Source organism: Schistocerca piceifrons, chromosome 3 (assembly GCF_021461385.2).
Source record: "Schistocerca piceifrons isolate TAMUIC-IGC-003096 chromosome 3, iqSchPice1.1, whole genome shotgun sequence".
Classification (NCBI taxonomy): domain Eukaryota; kingdom Metazoa; phylum Arthropoda; class Insecta; order Orthoptera; family Acrididae; genus Schistocerca; species Schistocerca piceifrons.
In genome coordinates, this window is record NC_060140.1 from 499,942,172 (window position 1) to 499,965,233 (window position 23,062).

Consider the following 23,062-nt stretch of genomic DNA (forward strand, 5'->3'; position numbering starts at 1 on the left):
CCCGCGGAGTGGAGTCACTGTGATGTGGAAAGAAGTCAGAGGTGAATATGTTATTTGAGATGCAATAGAAAGAGTTTTAATATTACGTGTTAATATGAATTATACAGGGTGTTTCAAAAATAAATATCTATCGACAGAAGAGTGAAGATAGAAACTTGGAATGAATTTTGATTTAAGCATTAGACAAGAAAGTTTTCACTTTCAAAACAACATTTCACTTTTACACATATATTTCACGTGCATGTACATACAACCTAGCGAAACGTTTTACAATTACTTTTACCTATTATAAATTACAATGTGTCCAGTTAGTGCAATCACTGCTCTTGCTATGCAGCTTCGCAGTTCACTAAAGCATGAGGGGCGATCGAAAAAAAAGTTTCCGTTCGAGGGCTATTCAGAACAGAATCTGCATGCTAATCAGGCAGACTCGACGTCGGTACCGAGACGATCATCCCACAGACGTACCTGGTTGAAGATGCCCGTTTGGTAAAACACCGTGTCGTTCTGCGTGAAGAAGTCCGTAAGTGCCTGCTGCATATCCTCGCCTGACTGGAATCGTCAAGCCGTCAAGGCCTTTTTGAGAAACCGAAGGCGTGAAAATCACTTCGGGAGAGATCAAGACTACAGGGCAGTTGCTAAAGTGTCTCCCAACTGAGTTGGCGTAACTTGTGCGGTACAACACTAGCGGTACGAGGACCTGCATTATCACATGGCGGCAGCACCCTTTGGCGCACAATTCCACAACGGTGGTTCTCAATAGATATGCTGTCCCATAACCATTCTTCATTCTCCGATGGATGTCTACCAGGGTTTATCCTTCGGCAACCGAGAACACTAACGTCACACTAATCCGTTGCCTACATGTCGGTGCCTATGTTCCCGCATCGGAGCCGCGCTACATTGTACATATGCTGCAGCAACGTCCTCAAACGGAAACTTTTTGATCACCCTTTATAGATGGAATCGGAGCCATGTAATGGACGGGCTCTTTCAGAAACAAAGAGAAACACACTGACTCGCGGCGACTTGGAGCCTAAAGGTGCAATATGTGATCAGTGCGCCCCTTTCGGCTGAACCACTGTCGAGACAGTTCACTGTTATGCTATGCTCTTACATGCAGCTTTCAGTGCAGTGCTGCTCCGTCCTACTGAAATTTGTGCGTGTTCTCGTAAGTGTGGAAAAAGTCATATCTTCAACATGTCCAGGTCCCTTATCTTCACGGGCTTGGCGTCTTAATTATTAGATTCGTCATTGTTGGTGGTAGAGGGTAGCCGGATGACCTTCCTGTTTCCATGCCCCCTCCCTCCCCCCTTCTCTTCCTTGCCAGACTTTGGGTACCCCAACTATCTGCGTCTTGTGTTATCCAACGTCGAAGTGTGCGAGCGTTTTCTAAACATTTGCGTGGCGGGTCATGGGTACCAGCCCGATATTCACCCAGTCGGATGTGGGAAACAGGCTAAAAACTACATCAAGCTAGGCTGGCAAACCAGCCCTCGTCGTGAAACCGCCAGACGGATTTGGTTCGGGGAACGGCGCGTCTCCCCGAATCTCTGTAGCGGCGTGCTAACGCGTGCGGCTGTCCAGGCAGGCAACATAGCCAGATATGTGATTCTTATAATCTTATTTTCCGCAAAAAAGGACAATCTGTAAATCTTTCCCCGGAAACAGAGCAAAACGTAGGATTCTTTGGCGCGTCTGTCTCGCGCTCGACTTTATTGTGCATTCCCCTCATTCTTAAGCTGCGGCAGTCCACTTTTTCGCTTAAATGGAACGCAGCATCACTATTAAAACTAATCATGAAACGACATTGTTATCTTACATCTCCACACCTACAATGAATTCGCAAAAGTCTGCATGTCATTCATCGCCATCATGAAGGGCTCGAAAAAACTGAACCCCGTATGGTTTGAAACACAAACATCACCGCTAAACAAGCCAGACAAACGCATGAGGACTGTCTTACTCTAGGGTCGTACGATGGGAGACTTGTGTGAACTACATTTCAAAGTCCGCTGAACGCGTTCTACATCTTTGTGGAGCACACGGTGGCAACCTGTGGATTTCTCCTTACATAAACAAAGTCTGTCTTTAGACAGCCGGTTTCATTCTCGAATGCTTTGAACTGTAGCGGTTCCACGTGCTGTACTCTCGACAAAAATCAGTCCTCTCTGTTGTAGCTGAATTGCAACTGTTAAAACGGAGAACACAAAACATCTTTTGCTGTTGTGCTGTTGCCATCTCGCATAGTGAATAATACACGAGCAAATGACTGACCTACCTGCGCCTAGGAGACATTTAACGGCAGCCACATAAAATGGTAACTTACTTCGGTACGGAAGTTAAAATTTTCCTTAAGTTTCTATCTCTCTTGGTGTAGAAGTTTCGTGAAATAGGATAATTCTTTCTGAAACACCCTCTGCGACAGTCAACAGGAAAACTCTCCAATTATCTAACTTCGTTATGTTGCTCACAAGCCTTAAAATTTACTCTGGCAGAGTGCTGAACACGTGTGACTATTCATTTATGTGATTTCTTTTTGTACTAACACAAAGGCTTCGAAATCTCAGTTGTGCTTATTACGCAACTGGTAGTCCATTCACGCTCTGTATTTCACAAAAAGCGACGATGCTCTTCATTAAACAATTGACGTGGATATCTGCTAGGGACCCAAAGCAAATATTGATTTGCTTCCTGAAGCTCATGAACATCTTGACAAGAAAACACACACACACACACACACACACACACAAGTGCGCGCTCGCTCGCTGGCAGCCTTAAAAAAAGGAAGATTATAAAGTCTAGCGTCCTGTCAACGAGGTCTCTACAACTGGAGATGGTTGAATAAGTATGGAAAAAAAAAATCAGCCGCGCTGTTGTTGAGCGTATCAGTGTCATACAAATATGAGCTATGTTGAAAGTTTCAAGTGTGTAGCTCATCGGGAAACAACAGTGGTAAATGCAGTACCCCCGTCACACAGAGCAAAGGAACATTCTCTGAGACAGTTCTCAATTTCGTATGAATAAAATATTCGAAGCATATTCTTTTATGAGATAGTTCCTTCTCACTGCTTCCCGCCCTTCTTGAGCGGGTTCTCGGTGTGTGTTGTCTGCTGTGTACGGCACAAAACGTACACCTAATGTTACTTTTCATTCAGCTTTGTCAAACACGCAAACGATCCAGTGTACAAATATGAAACTGGCATCAGTGAGTTCTGGAAAAGTTGCATTACGTTTCGAATTCCTTTCATGTGCAGCAACAAGTTATTAAAATTATTACGGACAGTTCATGAAAATGTATTTTCTTGCGATGTTACCGAATTTCTGACATGCAGGAAACTTTTTTATTATTACAGTTAGGTGAACACATTATGCGAACGAAATATTAAGACTGCATGACATTTTCGTCTACTCCAAACCAGAACTCCGTCAGAGTCTTCTAACAGAAGATAATTTTGGTTAAATACGACGCATGATGGTCTGCTCGCGTCTCAAGTACGTAAACGGACGCCCGTGAGGTTCATTACGAGAAACACATCGCTACGTTGGTGATAAACTAGTTATTAATTGTTCTGATCCGCCTTCTTATTTCTAACACAACAAAATATAACATTTATGCTGTGAGAAGGCGTGATGATGAGCGTCAGGAAATGCCAGTGACACAGTTGTTTGGTGTACACCTAAGTCTTCTCTACATCAGTCTGAAAACTAGGGTCTGCTAAACAGTAACAAAAATGTTTTAGTTTTCACTTCGTTTGAAAGGTAGCCACCTCTTCTTTCATGATTTTCTGGGAGGAAACTCTCCAGGAAAGTAATGTTTTTATTGTTAAACCCGTATAAACTTCTACAGTTTCTCCCTTCAGTATTCCTTCGGGCTACGTACTCGTATATCTTTTTTTCCCTCCCAAGCAACATAAATTTTACCTTTGCTACTAAGAAGTCGGTAAAACTGAACCTCATCAGAACTTTCTCAGATCGGAGTACGCTGAAAAGCTTGCTCCAGAAAAAGTAGAATATTCTCTGCTTGTGAGAAGTTCCTCTACTTTCACTCATACGAAATCGGAGAATGTTCTTTGTTTTGAGCAGCTTCACCATCCATTTACTCAGGCTGAGAACGTTCTCGGATGAAGTATACTCTCCTACTCACTTATTCATACAAACCTAAGAATGTTCTCCGAAAATTCGAGTATAAAGTATATTATCCATGTTATTTATACGATCCAAAATTGCAATCTTACCCAGTTCTAAGCTATGTTGAAAGTTTCAAGTCTTTAGATCCTTGGGAAGTTAGTTTGAATTCAATTGCAAAATTTGTACCGAACAGACAGACAAAAGAGGAAGTTAATAAAAACGCGGTGAAATGTGACACATGTATGGAAAATATGGTTGAAATTGTACCAGTCGTCCCTGAGTTATGCTTGTATATCACATCTCTTCAAACTCGCCATCAGCCATAAATGGTGCTAGCGGGTCTAGCTACTACAGTATTTTTTTTCAGTTTGCAAGTGATAGCTGTGCCCAGTTTGATGGATATCGATTGCTTCCTGCGTTACAGAAGTGTTCCTATAAATCGAATGAGTTGCAGCAGACCCTTTCTGCAGCAGGTAATTGTCGCACATTGTACCTGCAGGGGCTGTGATGCAATCTGATAAGCACAGCCATCGTGCATGAACTCCAACTGGACAGGCGTTACTCTGCGATATGCGTCTTTGTCACACCATTTTCTCCGACGCCCCCCCCCCCCCCCCCCCTGTATTGAAGGTAGGTACTTCTTGCCAGTACACTATTGCATTCTCATTCATTCTTCGAGCTATGTCTAAAATTTCATGTCTGTGGCTAATCGGGAAGTTAGTTGATAATCAACTGCTAAATTGGTACCGAACAGACAGACAGACAAGGCAGCGACCTGATAAGAATGTGGTAGAAGGCGGGCGGATGAAGGGGTCCTAGTGACAGCGTAAAGCTTAGTGTGGTTCTTACCTGGTGCGTAACGAAAGAAAATGTTTGTGGTGCTGAAAACGCTTGTTTGACCTTTACGAAATTTGAGTCCCTGTGCACAGTGTTTACCTATCTGCCGCCCACTTTCAGTTGCAGTTTTATTCCAGTTAGCAATGTGACAGACGTCGTGTCATTGTAACAGATCGAGGTACAAATTTTTGGTATTCAGAACTTTTAGTAAGAACAACTGACAGTATGAATGAACAATCAACCCGCTATTTAAGTGGTTTGACTTACCGAAATCAGAAGAAATTAGAGTGCGATATACTGGAACACTACTCAAATAAATATACTTATAAGTAAATACTAGTATTAGAGAAAATAGGAAAGAGGACAAATAAATATACAATACTGCAACGGCAGATGCAAATTGTCTATGTAACATTCTAATACACAACATGAACATATAATTTTTTACATATTTATATACATGTGTTTGTGCTTGATTTCCACTGTAAATAGCTATCAAAGAACAAAAAGTATATTAAGAAAAAATAAAAATTCCACTACTGTTTTCCCACTATTTGTCGAGTACTCAGGATACATTTGAGACAAGCATCAGTGTGTAATGTAGTGTTTGCTTGTATTGTAAGGAGTGGATACAGGGACATAATGAAGAGAAAGCATAAAGCCCTGTTCCCAAATGAAGCGTATTCTTTACAAACAACGGCACTGGTGATGCCAGTCTCAACAAAGTCGAATGGTGACACACCGTGACCGTCAGTAATATCTCACGCTCTTCCTCTGGGAGACACTACGAAGAAGAATTGGATTCTATCGATAAAAATAGTTAAAAATCACGCTTCTGTAAATTTTACTACGCAACTTCTTCTCACCTTATAACAATACAGTTTCCAATTGATTCTCTCTGGCTGGCAGATTACGATGTTATCATGGTATAATGTTTCACTTTGGCAGGTGGGCCGTTCTAGTGATGTTTCTTCGCTTTCAGTATATATTTGTAACCACTGTAAGTATGAAAGGCAAGTGCGACATATACAGTGTAGCATTACGGGAGTGATTAATATGAAAATATATGCAGCTTAATTGAAAGAGACAAGCAGTTTCATCGATGAAGATAATAATGGCTGTGATTCCAGAATACATGATAATTCAGACAGTCCTCTTGGCAGTGCTTAGAGTCATATTTGGTTAACAATAACGGAGTAAGTATGGGCCCATCTTTTTGAAAGTACAAATTATTCCTTTTCTTTAACAATAATTGTGTACTTGCAAAAAGGCGAATGCATCCGTAACCCATTATTATTTTCGGCAAGCACGGGATCTGAGCTCAAAATTCCATTTGGTTAACGCCGATGGCATTGCGTCTGCCATGCAGTGTTGCATAAACCAACTAGCGTCAGGCGAACCTGGGCCACTGCGTTCAAGTCTGTTGCTTTCCAGTATGTCGGCACCTTCCACAGGTGGTGATTCTTTTTTTGTCTGACTGCAAGGTACACTTCTAAGAAAATTAACGAATACCAGAATTATTTCTATCTGGTTATTAGGTGGTTTCGTAAAAAAAAGAGAACATAAAAAAGCAATCAGAAAAGGGGAAAAAGAGAAATGATAGTAGCACATTTGGAGGCATCAGAATCCACATATGACACCTACATCTCCAGGAAGCAAGAAATCCCTCCGTGGCAATGTACGATACAAGGCACGTAAACTGCTGGTCATGTACCTCAGCGAGTCATGTTCTGATATTTTCATTTTAAAATTACTCATTTATTTCCTCGAATACCAGCGAACTTTGAACAATACAGTGCGGTGTGCAAGGTATCGCGAATCAGTTTGCTACCCACATCTGATAATGAGACGTGAATAAAAGTTAACATTATTTTCAGTAAAAGTAATTATGTTCTACAGAATATAAAGTGATTCGAATTTTCGCATTCTTAAAAGTTGCGACTGTGGACTATCCTTTTTTCTGATAGTAGTTTTCCATTTGCTTTGGTTTATATTATTGATTTTGAGGCGTATATACAGCTGCAGAATATCAGTACGAGAATATTGTTAAAAAATATTCAACGCATATGTGCGTGAGTTTCAAATATTATCTACTCATTTTAATATTTTTCACGTGGGATAGCATGTGTTCTCGAAAAAGATTTTAAAGCATGTTGGGCCAATGTGCCCCAATGTGCCCACCTCCAACACTCGTCTTCCCTCACCTTAAACATCCCGCGAATTGGAGGGCTCTGGCTGTTACTTCATTGTAGAGTACTTGACAGTTACGCGGCTACAATGGGGCGGAGCGAGTGACAAACAACTGGAGCATGCCAAAGTGTAAAAACTGCGCTTTCAGAAGGTCATAACTGCGTACTGTCATAATTACGGTCCAAACTGCGGTGCAGCCAAGATTTCTGCAGTTGATTCTTGAAAGGGTGATTTTTTTCTCCTTAAAATATGAGCTCAAGTTGGTGATGTTTCCTTGAGCGGGGATTTTCTCAATTTCTGTCTTGGTTTCACTTTACGTAGCTTACCGTCCTACCAGTTGACTCTCCCACCGTGTCGGATTTGTTGTCGCCAGTAGGTCTAGTCAGCCTATAAACATGGGTCTTCACCTAACTGGAATGTCCTCCGCAGGCGGTCAGGACACAAGCCCATCCCCGTGGGCGAGAAACTGAAATGCCATTGTAATTTTCTAGAATCCATTGCCTTGGAAATTTGTACCGGCAGTTTCTCCTAAGAGTCGTCAGGCGCATTTTATCTGACGTCTCGGCAGATATTTGCAGTCTGGGGTTTCGCAACATGTAGTTGGAGTCAACCCAAAACAAATACTGCTTATCACGGAGGTTCGAATCCTCCCTCGGGGCCGGCCGCAAGTGGCCGCGCGGATCTGGCGCTGCAGTCTGGAACCGCGAGACCGCTACGGTCGCAGGTTCGAATCCTGCCTCGGGCATGGATGTGTGTGATGTCCTTAGGTTAGTTAGGTTTAACTAGTTCTAAGTTCTAGGGGACTAATGACCTCAGCAGTTGAGTCCCATAGTGCTCAGAACCATTTGAACCACTTGAACCTCCCTCGGGCATGGGTGTGTGTGTTTGTAGTTAGGATAATTTAGGTTAAGTAGTGTGTAAGCTTAGGGACTGATGACCTTAGCAGTTAAGTCCCATAAGATTTCACACACATTTGAACATTTTTTTTTTTTGCTTATCACGTATTGCATGCGACGCCCAGTGTCCGATGCGAACAAACTAATTTATAAAGCGGAATTCTACGTGCTCGCTCGATAGAGCGGTCCCAACTTAGTCTAGTGAGACATTCGTTTTATCGATATGTACACTACTGGCCATTAAAATCGCCACACCACGAAGATGACGTTCTACAGAAGCGAAATTTCACCGACAGGAAGAAAATGCTGTGCTATACAAATGATTAGCTTTTCAGAGCATTCACAGAAGGTTGGCGCCAGTGGCGACACCTGAAACGTGCTGACACGAGGAAAGTTTCCAACCGATTTCTCATACACAAACAGCAGTTGACTGGCGTTGTCTGGTGAAACGTTGTTGTGATGCCTCGTGTAAGGAGGAGAAATGAGTTCCATCACGTTTCCGACTTTGATAAAGGTCGGATTGTAGCCTATCACGATTGCGGTTCATCGTATCGCGACATTGCTGCTGGCGTTGGTCGACCTACAAAGACTGTTAGCAGAATATGGAATCGGTGGGTTTAGGAGGGTAATACGGAACGCCATGCTGGATCCCAACGGCCTCGAGATGATATGCATCTTATCCGCATGGCTGTAACGGATCCTGCAGCCACCTCTCGATCCCTGAGTCAACAGATGGGGACGTCGCCAAGACAACAACCATCTGCACGAACAGTTCGACGACGTTTGCAGCAGTATGGACTATTAGCTCGGTGACCATGGCTGCATTTACCCTTGACGCTGCACCACAGACAGGAGCGCCTGCTATGGTGTACTCAACGACGAACCTGGGTGCACGAATGGCAAAACGTCAATTTTTCGGATGAATCCAGGTTCTGTTTACAGCATCATGATGGTCGCATCCGTGTTTGGCGACATCGCGGTGAACGTACATTGGAAGCGTGTATTCGTCATCGCCATACTGGCGTATCACGCGGAGTGATGGTATGAGGTGCCACTGGTTACACGTCTCGGTCACCTCTTGTTAGCATTGACAGCACTTTGAACAGTGGACGTTACATTTCAGATGTGTTACGACCCGTGGCTCTACCCCTCAATCGATCCCTGCGAAAGCCTACATTTCAGCAGGATAATGCACGACCGCATGTTGCAGGCCCTGTACGGACCTTTCTGGATACAGAAAATGTTCGACTGCTGCCCTGGCCAGCACATTCTCCAGATCTCTCACCATTTGAAAACGTCTGGTCAATGGTGGCCGAGCAACTGGCTTGTCACAATACGCCAGTCACTACGCTTGATGAACTGCGGTATTGTGTTGAAGCTGCATGGGCAGCTGTGCCTGTACACGCCATCCAAGCTCTGTTTGATTAAATGCCCAGGCATATCAAGGCCGTTATTACGGCCAGAGGTGGTTGTACTGGGTACTGATTTCTCAGGATCTATGCGCCCAAACCGCGTGAAAATGTAATCACATGTCAGTTCTAGTATAATATATTTGTCCAATGAATACCCGTTTATCATCTGCATTTCTTCTTGGTGTAGCAGTTTTAATGGCCAGGATTGTATTAACAGGGATAGCAAAACACAATGAATAACCGCCACTATAGCAGCGACTTGCTTGCCGCCCAGGCCGTCGCTGACTTCTGCCGCCATGCACCAGCGCTGCTCAGTCACTGCTGGAGCACTGGCTGTTCTTCGTGTTGTACTGTCCCTGTTAATACGTATCGATGTGTTGGTGGTGGTTCGTGTTATAGGGGCGCTCAGCCTCGAGGTTATCAGCGGCTATGCGAAAATTAACGGCAATGAATGTTGTTAAGAAGTAGAAAATACGATAATAGAAAGAAAATGCAACCTGACATAAAACTGCGCTCAGTTTCTCGTAATGTCAACCATCATCACCCACACCACCATACTAGCACACGCCTTCTTAGATAGCACTGAAAATGGTCAGAAGTCCTCACCCACTTTCAAGTAAAACACGTATGAGACAAGAGGACAACTAAAATACTCTCGGATTCACACGAATATGCGGCTAACGAATATCGCACACTTTGACACGTATTCAGAAAATATCGTTTTTGTGAAACACAACTAGCTCCTTATTCAGAAGAAGTATTGAAAGCTATCGACAGGAGATCTCCAGCTAATTCAACATGTCTAGTTTTCCAGAACCCTTTTGACACCGTTCCTCACAAACTAATTCTAATCAGATTCCATGTTACAAGGGGGCAACATCTACTCGTCATCACCGATTACGTTCAAATTTGTGGCATATCCAGTTCATGGACAGAAACGCAAATGACGGAAGTGGGAGCTACAGATGGCGAAGCATTGTATAAAAGAATTTTCACGATGGAGAATCAGTGTTAAGGCGATTCCCTCTAAATACACTCCGCTAGTGCTACCCTGTGATATCTATTATACCCCATCCAAAGTAATACTAGGAAGAAAAAAGAACAAACGATGATTATTAAGGTGACCAGTTATTCTTAAAGTGGCCATTCGTTCTGGTTTTACCTGTTCTATAACGGTACTTTGGTTATTGTCCTAGTTAGTTATGAAATAAAACCAGTATGGTTGTGAAATAAAAAAAAACGTAGGAAGCATTTAAATATGAAATATTTATTTTGTTTGGGAAATTAATTTTACTGTCTAAATAAAAGAAGTACGTTTATGGCATTCTTTATCTTAAATTTGAAAGAGAGATAAAGACAAGTAGAAATAAAACTGAATTCTGTGCTATTTCAACTGTACTAGTTTTAGAGTTTTAGAAATGGTCACCTTAACGACTAACGACAATACAATAAATATATAATACTGCGAACTTTCTACCTTTATATCATGACATACTCAGTAATTATTGAAACTGGTGTTCATCAAAACTTTAAGGTGTTATATTATTGTCAAAGTTGACGTATCTGTCAAGATAACACTGTTCTTTACTTTAAATTATCATGACATTCTTATTTGGGTTTTCGGATTTCTTGGGGTGTTACATCTGCTAAAGACACTGTCCATACTAAGCTTGTGTGTCATCTTCTGGAGTACTGCTGCAAGGTATGGGATCCTTACCTCATACGGTGGACGGAGGACATCGAGAAAATTCAAAGTAGAACAGCTGGTTTTGTATTATCGCGATATGTGACGAGGGGGGGGGAGGAGGGGGGGGGGGAAGTTTTGCAGATATGATAGCCGAGTGGCAGTCATTGAAACAAAGGCATTTTTCGTTGCGGCGAGACTTTTTCACGAAACTTCAATTACATCTTTCTCGACCGAATGCGAAAATATTCTACGGGCGCCAAACTGCAGAGGGAGAAATGGTCATCGTAATGAAATACATCAGAGCACATAATGAAAGGTCTAAGTGTATTTTTTTACCAGAGCGCTGCTCGAGATTGGAACGAGAGGGGAAGAGTCTGTAGGTGGTTCTATGAAAGCTCTGCCAGGCACTTAAGTGTGAATTGTTGAGTAGTCATATAGATGTAGACCAAAATGTGATGGCACTATCGAATGAGAACTTGAATTTTCGCTTAAAAAGTAATTTTGTTTGTAACGGGAAACAAGCCGACGCTTTGCGTTGACACTGTGCGTTGGATGAACAGCGTGTGGGCTGACTCTGTATACCATACCCATTACAAAAATGAAATTGCAAATAATTGCCAAAATACCGGAGGACATGCGTCTAGTGACTCTTAGGATAGACATCCGGTATATGTAAGAATATGAACGCGTTTACTAAGATGTTTTTGGGGCAAGACATATCTTCCCATCCGTCCCCCCCCCTCCCCCTCCCCCCCCCTTGTTTTCGCACCTGCTCGGAGGGTCAGACGCATTCTCTGGTACCTTCTACGCACGCTTACGGTAATGCGATAAAACGTTGAGAAACTTGTCAGCAGATGCATAACTCGTACACGGAAGAGAATTGCCCGTACCACTTCTGCCGTCACTTCTTATGACGGCAAACCGCTCTCCTGGTTGCAGTGCACCGAAGACGTTGTGACGCAAAGACGGCGACCGGCCCCGAGCTGGACGAGACGTATCTGAATGCGTTTCTGGCCTTTGTTATATAGCAGTGACGTTTCGGCAGCGAGTGTCGGCGCTGAGTGAATGAGGAAGTGCCGGCGCAGCATACCTCGCCGACGGCTGAGGGCGCGGCTGCCGCTGCCGCTGCTGCGGTCTCAAGGCGAGCGACTCGCCGCGCCGGTGCAGCACACGGAGTGCAGCACGGCGTGCTGATCGCCGCTGAATGGAGCGCGTGCGCCGCCCGAGGACACGCCGGGACTTGCTTGTCATTACACTGTCCACAGTTCCCGCCGTTACGCCTACCTCCGGACCTATGTTTTTTGCTTGTTATCTGCGATCCAGAGACACGCGGAAGGGAGGAAGTCCACACTTGGAAAGTCCTTGCTCGTGAGAGTCTGAGGAAACTACTGTCTCTCTGTCACGTTATCATGTGCACAAGCCAAGAACATGCCCTATTCATTTAGGAAGAAGACGTAAAGCGAGCGTAGAACAATGTGTGTTCCTAATAACATCTGATTTCGCTCAGTTTTGGGGTCACAGACCAGACCCACCATCTGTCGGCCTAGGCATGCGGGACCGTTCTGGCATGTTTCATCACACACGAAGTCTTACAGATGTTTCCGACGTAGTAGCAATAAAAACTCCATCAAACCGGAGCAGGGGTCTGAACTATAACCAGGAAGATTTGGTCTAAAGAGGATCCGAACAGGCCACGCCGAAAGTAAGGCTTTCGTATATAATTGATAATGTGGCTGTGTAACAGCAGAGCAGACTGTGATGCACATTGTCAAATAGTGATCCGAGAGAATGGAGTGACGTCCAGAAAGCTACAAATGAAGCTTTTAATTTCATTTTGTAATATTGGTATAGATTTGTGGATGTGTAATGGTGTGTCAAAGGAAATTTTTAATGTATAATTTGTGATTCGTATTAATATTAGCTTAATTTGTGATTTACAACTTTTCTTTGTAGACCGTATGAAGTGTAAGTTCTTTTCTGTTTGTTTTATAATTAGAACACGTAGACCTTACCTCACTTAGAGGCAAATATTAGTAAATAATCTTAGTACTTGAACATTTTTATGACTGTGAATCTCAGCCACAAGTTTATTTAAAGCAGCGTTCCGGCGTTTGTCATTTGCACTGACATATTGTTGCCAGAGCCTGGCCCTTGTTGCCAGCGTGTATGGGGCCAGATAGTTGGCTCGATAGTCAGACAGGATTGCATAGAAATAGTGTAATTTTTTTCGCCGTCATCATCTTTACCACCAAGATCATCATCATCCGCTTCATCATTATCATCACCATCTTCTCCTTCTTCTTCTTCTTCTAAGTCTACAGCCTGTCTCTGAAAGCACTCTTCTCTATTGTTTAAATTATGCAATGCCGCCTACAGGTGTCAGTTTTTCCTTAATTCATTGTACCATTGCACAATTTCGGCCTTAGACCGTTATCAAATATATTTACAAAAAGAAAAAAAAAGAATAAAAATCATTTATGGCAAATGCCATACAGGTCCTTCTATTTCTGTATATTAAAATAGAGACTACCCACATCGTGAAAATGAGTGTGGGAGTCACAGTTGTCATAAAATTGATATCAATATCACCGTTAGTACGGATATACGTCGCAGTTTTACACTACTTTACGTATCATGGCAATCAACGTGCACGTTACGGCTGCACAATGTTTAACGTGAGCATAGGCAGCGCAGAGACCATACGTGCAAATCAAGACTGGACCATGAATGAAGTGATGGAAAGAAGAGCTGTTCATAGATAAAATCTGCTTCAGTTTGGAAAATGAGTTGTCGTTGCAGATTCAGCTGGACGGACAGTATCAGCAAGCACAATCACAGGAACATCGTGGAAAGAAACAGGGTTGATACTCATGAAGCATCGTGATGGAAAGGCGAACGGTGCTTTGCATCTAAGTTGATATGATGATAAATGGTGATAACGCCTAGAGGTATAGAGATGAAGTACTGCAACAAGATAGACGAAGGTACATAACTGCAATTGCCCACACTTCCTCTTCGGGGACGATCATACTTATCTGTTATAGAGCTGTCCTGTTATTTGAATTTCTTGAAGGTGAAGATATCCATCATAAAGCTTGATCAGTCTGATCAATAGGTCTGAATTCCATCAAACATGTTTGGAAGTCGGTAAAGTGAGGAATTGTAGCCCGTCAATGAGCAGGGCGCGGCTCTTCCACACCTCTTCCCTGGTGGTCTATGGGATCAAATGCCAGTAGGGCTAACGGACCACGTCGCAGGACCATGGGTAACTACATTCTCATTTAATTGTAGCGTTGCTGTGGAAAAGATTTGCCAGAAGTGTTTGTTTCAAACACATGTTTTCACAACTTTACTAATTACAAATGGCTCTGAGCACTATGGGACTCAACTGCTGTGGTCATTAGTCCCCTAGAACTTACAACTACTTAAACCTAACTAACCTAAGGACATCACAAACATCCATGCCCGAGGCAGGATTCGAACCTGCGACCGTAGCAGTCGCACGGTTCCGGACTGCGCGCCTAGAACCGCGAGACCACCGCGGCCGGCTTACTAATTACATATTCTGCTCATAGTTGGGTGCAAAATGTCCTGTAACGAATTTTGTGATGTAAGTCTTGTGGTTTAGTTGCTTAATATGCTGTCGTATTGTGCTTCTGAGAACGGGATCCGTAACCTGTGGAATCTAGCGGATCGAGATCTGCTTTGTTTTGCTGAAGCACAATTGACCGCACCTATACCTTGTTCTGTGTGCCCTGTCGCCAATGTACACTCCCAACACACTACGTGCTGCATGTGCAATAACATCAGCAGGAGCTGTACTAGTTGCCATTAGCAGTCAGGATGTGGACAGCCGGATCAATGTGGTCGATTAAATGACAATATTATTGATTGCTAAAACTGACCCCCCAAAGTGGTTTATTTCAGGAAAAGGGCATACATTGGCACCTCGGGAAGTGGAGAGATGAGCACTAAGACCAAAATGCGACTGATGGCACGGAGGAGTGGGAGAGGAGCGTGTTAGCGGTTCAGGCGGCAGCAAGCAAGACTGTCGCGCCTTCGCGCAGCCCCCCGTGTGTATCCACGTCTGATGCACCTTAGTTGCCAAGGAGGTTGAACAAAGTCCACAGAACACTTCCTTTGTTCAGTGACGCTTACTGTGAGAACATTAACAGGTCAGCATCACAACCAAAAGACGAGTGACTGTGAGCGGTCTGTTCAGCATCCAAGCTTGCTACGAGGAAAACGAAGTCTCAATGAAAATTTTTAAAACATCTACTGCCTCTACCATTTCCAGGCAAGTGGTACCTGCACAGAGCTAATCAAAGCCCCAACGCAGTCACCATGTTCTCAACCCGAATAAACAAAGCTAACTCAGGAAAATAATGTTTCTTATTACAACTGTCACATACCAACGACAGTATATTTTTGATCAATTTTTTCGGAAGCACTATTTATATTTTACGTTAGGTATTTATACGAAATGGCTGGACCACGAATTGTCCCTGCATAGGGAAAACCAACGCGAGTGGAGCAGAGTAACGCATACACAACCTTTCACCAATGTGTGCATCGTTATAAACAAATCAATCCACCAGTGTCGATGAAGAAGTCTTTCGCGCCCGCCGCTCACGAGTGCCCGGGACGAAGTACATTTTTCCAAAATGAGGTTTTCACTCTTCAGCGGAGTGTGCACTGATATGAAACTTTCTGGCAGATTAAAACTGTGTGCCGGACCGAGACTCGAACTCGGGACCTTTGCCTTCCGCTTCCGCCAGTACCTCGTCTCCTACTTTTCAAACTTCACAGAAGCTCTCCTGCGAACCTTGCAGAACTAGTACTCCTGGAAGAAAGGATATTGCCGGGACATGGCTTAGCCACAGCCTGGGGGGTGTTTCCAGAATGAGATTTTCACTCTGCAGCGGAGTGTGCGCTGATATGAAACTTCCTGGCAGATTGTTTGGAAAGTAGGAGACGAGGTACTGGCAGAAGTACAGCTGTGAGGACGGGACGTGAGTCGTGCTTGGGTAGCTCAGATGGTAGAGCACTTGCCCGCAAAAGGCAAAGGTACCGAGTTCGAGTCTCCGTCCGGCACACATTTTTTTTTTAGAGCTGTATCGTCTCCAGAATAGCTCGCATAACGAATGTTTGTACCAGGGAATCAGCAGTAGTTAATTCCAACCACAATGCTTCACCTCTTACTCTCATTTTACAGTAACTGCAGTTTTGAGAAAAAGTGTAATTTTTTTAGATTCATTGGTGGGTGACCGGCGCTCTTCCTTATATCATGAATTTTTTAAACATTTTTATATATTAGATAGGACATACACAGTTTAAATGCAGGGCTGTGATTCGTTGGCTCAGTTTTTAGTGGCCTCGATTACTTCTTAGTCACGCAAGGATAGCTGGACGATTGACTCCCATCTCACAACGATCAATGGTTTCGTCTGGCGCCGCCCCCTTGGCGAAATCCATGAGCTGGCTTTCCATGTATCCTTTCACAAAGGGCTACTGTGTCTCTTGAAACCCTCAGCTAGCCTCGCTACTCACCTGTCCACTCCTGCATTCACCATGACATTTTTGAGCGCAACCACAACATTTAAATTAACTTTTTGTCTCCTTGCATACGTGCTCCGTCCCATTACAAGTTTAACCTTTTTCTATAGCCCTTCCGGTGCCGTATACGCGAAATATGGGCATATACCTTTACTATCCTTAGTTTTACGATATTAGTGTCTCTCGCTATGGAAACAAACGTTATCTGTGGCTTAAATAGTGGAAAAAAAAGACGTTGGTGACAGAGGAGGCAAGCTGCAGTAACAGACTAGATGATTTTATAAAATCATTTGAAAGAAAAATTAATCTGACTTTCCTATCTCTAACCCAATAGTAGTACTTACCCTACCTTCAGCTAAGCATACAACTGATATTTTTGTTACACAGTACGTTGACACACTTCTGGATAGATGTAAGGTGTATCAGAGGCCCGTTTAATATAACTTGAAAGATGTTCTGATTTATAATGTAAAATCTTAGAACATCCATAAGTGAGGTCTTCAATGATTCATTTTGATCAACAGACATGTGCATATAAACTGAAGTGTTAACTGGTTTCAAATTGGATGCGCCTTATAACTAGTTACCGCTTCATCATTATATCTTCGATAAGTTATTGATGTTTGAAGTACAGAAGCAAACATCATGAAATGAAAGTGAAGTTTTGAACAGTTGTAAAATGTGCCTCCGTCCGTGAACATTGAAATGTACTTGAAACATCTACACATCAAACTGGCTCAATAATATGTTATATATACAACTACGACAATATACTTGCAATTATTAATAAATGTAATGTGCATTGTAAGTTCATTAATGAAATATTTCCTACTGAATATACAACAAAGTTCAGCCTTCTTCCGTTTTAAATGCTTATTTTTGCAGTGAAATATGTAGTGAATGGAGACACTTGGATGTCATACAAATTGAAAAGGAAATATAAAGAAGAACATAAGATAAATTATGACATTTTGTGGATTACTCACTACATAATAATATTTCAGGACAAAAACAGCATTAAGAAACGGGCTCCTCCCTGTAGGGAAAACGGTCAGCATGTTCAGATAAGCACACAGTTCGTCAACAGACATGATCCTCAACATACCTATTATTCACTTTTTACTTTGAGGACTGCCAATTGCTTCCGATTGTGTCTGATTCTAGAAAAATGTACAGATTACTTCCGAATCGAAGAGTAATAAGAACGTCACATTAGTTTGAAGTATCGGTCAAACACATATTTTGACCATAGTTATTTACCTTTTGATTAACATGTCAGCCGTTCTTTATGTAACTCATAATAACAGTAAATATAATAATGAGAAACTAAATTAACCTTAGTGTGTCGAAATGTGCAAACTGTTGTCAGCAATGTTCGCTGAAATTAGTTGTAGTTCAGTCAATAGTGATACACTCATGTAATTTATTAGTACCATCTTCGGAATGCCACTTAGAGCAAATCCAAAGAATACCTTGAAATAACACAAAGCAATGTCAAGTGGCATCTGATTGTGAATCAGGTTGTAAACAAGCAAAACAGCTGACTGCTGTTTATTTTGAGAACAGTAGAGGAGGTTATCTTATCTGGAGAGCAATTGGCTCACAATATCTCCTTACAATCTCTTTCTTAACTTCTGTGATTACTTCCTGAGTAAGCGGTCTATAAATATTTTTCATATGCATATCAAATTTCATCTCTATCGATAATGTAGTCTAAGAATTGCCAGACAGCGGTGCTGTGGATCATGATCAAACGGCATAATATAACAACATAGATGGTGACGTAGGAGAATTCAAAGAGTAACATAAAATACTGCATGTAACTCACCTGTAAATAGGTGTTACATAACTACAATTACTTATGACAGCGTTAGAAATTTTGTTGTTGTGGTGTTCAGTGCGAAGACTGGTTTGAAACAGCTCACCACGATAATCTATCCTGTGCAAGACTCTTCGTCTCTGCATAACATCTGCAGCTAATATCCATTTGAAACTGCTTGTTGCAGTCAGCGATTGGCGCAGCCAACATCCATTTGATGCTGCTTATTGCAGTCAATGAGTGGTCTCCCTTTAATACTTTCACTATCCTCCTCCTTACTTTCCAAATTAACTCTTCCTCTATGCCACGGTTGTGAACAAGTCGTGCCATACATTTCTTTTCTCCCCAATTATTTACAGTACCTCCTCATTACTTATTGTATCTACTCATATAATCTTCAGTATTTTTCTGTAGCACCACGTTTCGAAAGCTTATTTTCTCTTATTGTCCCTACTGTAAATTGTCCACGTTTCACTGCCGTACAAAACTACACTGCAGACAAATACCCACAGAAAAAGACTTCTTAACTTTTACGCGTACCTTAGATGTCAAACCAGTTCTTTTTTTAGAAATTATTTTCTTGACATTTCCAGTCCGCGTATTATATCCCCTCTAGCTCGCCCATATTCAGTCATTTTGCTGTCCAAATAGCAAAACTGATCTAGCACTTTTAGTGTCTCATTTGTTAATCCAATTCTTTCAAAATCGGTTTCTTTAACTCGAGCACACACCACTACGCTCGTTTTCGGTGCATCTTTCCAACGCACTTTCCATCGTGTTCAACTGATACTCCATGTCCTTTGCAGTGTGTCACACAATTACAGCGTCAGCAGCAAACGTTGAAAATTTTGTATGTGCTCTCCGAACTTTAATTCCTGTTCCAAATTTTTCTCTTTCTCTTTAGGGCCTTCGCTGTCAAAACAACTGCGACTGGTTGTGATCTTCTCAAGCCAATCGATCTTCTTCGCTACCTTGCTGGAAGGCATTTGATTTAAGTTTCTTGTTTCCATCAGTGTCGATATTTGCAAGACAGCAAGGAAGAATAGAATTTAAAGGCATCAAATACAATGATCGAAAATAATCTCAAGACCAAGAAGGATTTCTGCGACATAAACGAATGTTGGTAGGCGTGCTTCGACATCTGAAAAATGATCTGTTCAAATCAGGTTTGCTTCAAATACACGCTGTATCGGTTTTGAGCGTTAGTTATCTTTTCAGATTGGACGTGCTGATTTGGTGTTAGTCAAGAATATCTTTGAGGCGGCAAAGACGCTATTACCAACACCTCACTGAGTTTGAACGAAGTCGTGTAAATAAGGCTACGGGAAGCTGGGTGTTCCTTCTGCGACACTGCAGAAAGACTTGGCAGGAATGTACCCACTGTACAAGCTTGCCGGTAAATGTGCGGTCGCAAGAAGACCGGACTCCAGAGGACCATGTGACATTGCCGGCAGAGAAGATCATACGGTGTTCGGCGTACGTCTCTGGCACATGGTACCGCATCTGTAGCAACCATTTGAGCAGCAATTGGTACCATAGTGACATAAAAAACTGTTGCAAAGCGGTTACTTCAAGGACAGCTCCGAGCCAGACGCCCTGTAGCGTGCATTCCACGGCCATTTGCGGCTTCAGTGGTGTCAAACGACAGCTCACTGGCGGGCAGGGCGGAGGCGTGTTGTGTTTTCTGATAAAATCTGGTTCTGCCCCGGTGCCAGTGACGGCCGTGTGTTGGTTAGAAGGCGGCCAGTTCGTGGTCTGCAACCAACCTGTTGTGTGCTGGACACACTGGACCTACACCTGGAGTTACAGTCTGGGGGGTGATTTTACGTATGACAGTAGGAGCACTCTGGTGATTATGACACGCACTGTGACAGCGATTAGTACATCAGTCTGTTGATTCGACCTCTTGTGCTGAACACTGTTCCGGGGGGTGTTTGCCAACAGGACAACGCCCGCCCTCATACCGCTGTTGCAACCCAAATACTCTATAGGTAGTCGACATGTTGGCTTGGCCTTCACGATCACCAGATTTGTCTCCAATCGTCGGCCGGCGTGGCCGAGCGGTTCTAGGCGCTACAGTCTGGAACCGCGCGACCGCTACGGTCGCAGATTCGAATCCTGCCTCGGGCATGGATGTGTGTGATGTCCTTAGGTTAGTTAGGTTTAAGTAGTTCTAAACTCTAGGGGACTGATGACCTTAGAAGTCCCATAGTGCTCAGCCATTTTTGTCTCCAATCGAGCACGTATGGCACATCGTCTGATAACTCCAGCGTCAGCCACAAACAGCATTAATCGCCCCAGCACTGACAAACTCAAATCCGGCACCTGTACAATACAAAGTAGGGACATTAGCATGCTTACATTCAACATTGTGGCGGTTACACCCGTTATTAATGTACCAGCATTTCACAATTGCGGTGGCTTATCTCACGCTTACATTAACCTGTGATCTTGCAAAGTTAATCACTTAAATTTGTTACTTAGACAAATACATTCCCTAAATTTCATTACCTTACATCAATCCTTTTTTTGTGCTGCTATTTTTATTTGCGTTAAACCGGTCTGCCGCAGGCCGTTGTAAGGTAATAGATCAAGTTCAGTGATCAGTTACTTTTATCATGGTACAGACAAGGAAAACGTGAAGGCATGATACTGATTTTAGTCAATGGCAGCAGGGAGCGTTATCAGCACGGCACTGCACGACGCAGCACATATCGGGAGCCGCGCACGAGGCACCTGTGCGGTGGGCAGCTTAGCAGCTGACAACGTACCGGCGTGTGCTGATAGTCCGGAGCCTGATGGGCAGCTGATCTGCACACTTGAGTATCATAGACACTTCTCTTGTTCTCGCTCGAGACGTACAATCCATACTGTTACTAGTAAAGTCAAAGCACAAACAACTTTCGAGGGCAGTAAGTAAACATTTGTAAACTGCCACCGAATTCTCTACACTGTAAACGAAAAGCGCTAAGTTGTGGACGCTATACAGTATCAGTTTATTCCTTTAACAGGTTTCCGATTTGTAATCTTTCTTTCTTTCGCTTTCGCCATAGTCCCGCAGCGATCGCAGGGTCGGCGTGGTTACAACGGATTTTGCAGTGTTAGTGTTGTGGATGACCGGATGCCCTTCTACCACCACCCCGTACCCCCAGGACGGAATCAGTGTACCCCAACTGTCTGCGTCTAGTGTAAATCGTGAAATAGTGCAGACGTGTTTCAAATGTCTGCGAGGCGTGTAACTGAGGCGGACCGCCCCAGTATTCACCTAGCGGGATGTGGAAAACCGCCTAAAAACCACATCCAGGCTGGCCGGCACATCGGCCCTCGTCGTTAATCCGTCGGGCGGATACGATCCGGGACCGGCGCGCCTACCCGAGTCCAGGAAGCAGCGCTTCAGTGCGCTTGGCTACCCTGGCGGGTTGATTTGCAAACACATCATCAGCCTATAATTCACCATAATCGTAAAAGAGGATACTGTACTAGTGAAAAACATTGAAAAAGGTATTAAACGTAGCTAGTGAAACGCAAAGCCAAAGTAAATGCCATCTTCACTCTCCATATGTAATACTTTATAGAGCGACTCTCAAATTATCTTGTCTTGCATTGACACTGAGCAACACAATGAAAGAGTAACTTTTTCGAAATCCAGACACTTTCTCAAGTGCAACACACAAGTTCGAACGGTGCCTACAACTTTCCTCTGCCCTGCGACGTCGCCCTCCGACTCGGCGACGCTTTAGACAGCAAGGTATCGACACATGCGATAAAATAACCAGAGCTCAGAAGTTCATGTGAAGTGTAAGGCGGGTTAATAGTGTAACTTGGTATCAAATTTCACCTCAATTCGCCCAATGCCACAATGGACGTGTCACGTAACGTGGAGACCATCACGCACTTGCCCACATCTTACTTTTTCTCTTGACGCCTTTACAATGAAGGTCAGAACCGCGACGTCCAGTGTAGAAACCACGCGCTTTTTCTAAGAATAGCCAAAGAAGACCTTCCAGACACACCGCCACTCAGAGTCTAGGAGGTGACACTGATGGTGTCAATGAAATGACCCCTTCCACTGCGGTGTTAATTTAAAAAAAAATTCGTGGTCAAAAACAAACATTTTGCAGTGCGATGTGCAACAGAATGACGTTCTTGATTACCTTAGACACTGCTGCTGACACCCCCCCCCCTCCCCCAGGCGATTCAAACACTTTTTAAACACATTGTGGGGCTGGAATACCATTGAAATAATCTGACTCCTTTGGAGTGGAGCGCAGGCGCAATTTTTGTTCTGGTATATGGGGTGAACAACTAGGGTCCGTTCAAAACCATTTGACGAAATTTGAGCGTGAAAGAGTATTTAATGCCTATACAGCCCTCCCATTTCACGCCCTTCTGTGGCATAAGCATAGGGGAGTGCGACAGTGTCTACTACAGAGGAAGGATATAGGCACCTTCGAACCAAATTTCTAACTTATCCGTCGCAATGAAGAATATCAGGGGGTTTAAAAAAAAGTGACCCTTTAATTGTGTAGTGCAG

General features: G+C 43.3%; 1 protein-coding gene across 2 annotated transcripts in view; it reads right to left on the reverse strand.

Annotated features, from left to right (window-relative positions):
- LOC124787895 (BTB/POZ domain-containing protein 1-like) overlaps positions 1–23,062 on the reverse strand; it is a 472,019-nt gene that overhangs the window by 132,087 nt on the left and 316,870 nt on the right. The gene's annotated exons all lie outside the window — the stretch shown is intronic.